This window comes from Triticum aestivum, chromosome 3A (assembly GCF_018294505.1).
Source record: "Triticum aestivum cultivar Chinese Spring chromosome 3A, IWGSC CS RefSeq v2.1, whole genome shotgun sequence".
Lineage (NCBI taxonomy): Eukaryota > Viridiplantae > Streptophyta > Magnoliopsida > Poales > Poaceae > Triticum > Triticum aestivum.
The window spans coordinates 313,386,172-313,387,477 of NC_057800.1; the positions used below are offsets into that span (position 1 = coordinate 313,386,172).

The window sequence follows — 1,306 nt, forward strand, 5'->3', positions numbered from 1 at the left end:
ACACATGTAATTTAGGATATGGTATAATACTGGTGCTGACAACTTACTGTTGTCTCACATTATATGTGTGGCATATGATTTCAAAACTATGGTCAAATAACCATGCACATCTGATAGTTCAAGTGAAATGAATATATGCAAATTGAGCAACCTGAGTGTAGATACACTACAATTTCATATACACTTCATAACGTCTGCATGGATCCAATTTGCAGGGGTGCTTCTGTTGGGTTGCAACATGAAAGAGCCAGGTTTATTACTACTAAAAAATACTTAGCAGCCACAACAAATTATTATCAAATGAATGGCAACAAATCTAAGGGTTTATTTTTGGCAAAATATCCAAGGTTGAGAAATGCAAAAATGCAAAAAAAACGCCGATCTACTGTAGTTGTTTAACCATCACCACACTAACGAACATGTGTTCAAGAGAGCCGTTCGATGCAAAGAATTGAAGATAGATAAATGAAATAGAAATGTTTCAATTCTATTCAGAAGTATAGCCCAAGCTATATTTGACTTCGGATGAAATGCATAGGTCCAGCCGATAACTACACAATAGCAACTACTTCAGACATTGCTTGGAGAAATGCTCATCTTTTTTGTTCTTCAACGACGTAAAAAGAAATGACAACACAATACCAACAACAGTAGACTCTCACTCAACTAATATACTAGAACTAGATCAACCAAGCATCAGTTTTAAAAATCTCGATTTTAAGATACTTCAACGACGTAAAATCTCAGTAGCATCTCCTTGTAACATCACATGCTCAGCTGACAAAAGATTCACATGCAACTCCTCTACATTATATCACACCAACACACAGAGCTGCATCTCTAGATGAGGAACAAAAAAAGTTGATGGCATGCTAGGTATCAGTTTTAAAAAGCTCGATTTTAGATCATCAATGACCGGAAAGGCATCAACAGTCTAAATGTTTCACATCCTCTGCCCAGCACGACATCATCATCGTCATGGAAATTCCCTAAGATGTTAGCTATCCACAAAAACATAGTGACCCACATCACCGACAAGATACTATGAGCATGTCAAGGACCAGATACTACACAGAGCTACTAAGCAAATGGGATCAGGAGGAAGGGCAAAGAGAGGGAGGTGGCTACCTTCTCCACAGGGGAACTTCCTGGTGGTGATGTTGAGCACCTTGGTGGGCATCCTGACGGGGCCCTTGACCTTGAGCTGCTTCTCCTTGGCATCCTTCACCAGATCCGAGGACACTGTTCAACACACGCACGCACAAACGTGATACGTCTCCAACGTATCTATAAGTTTTGATTGTTC

General features: G+C 39.6%; 2 pseudogenes; both read right to left on the reverse strand.

Moving 5' to 3' along the window:
- Positions 1 to 690: 690 nt before the first annotated feature.
- LOC123063808 (uncharacterized) lies at positions 691 to 775 on the reverse strand (annotated as a pseudogene).
- A 98-nt stretch (positions 776 to 873) lies between these two features.
- On the reverse strand, positions 874 to 958 carry LOC123063810 (uncharacterized; annotated as a pseudogene).
- Between the last annotated feature and the right edge of the window lie 348 nt (positions 959 to 1,306).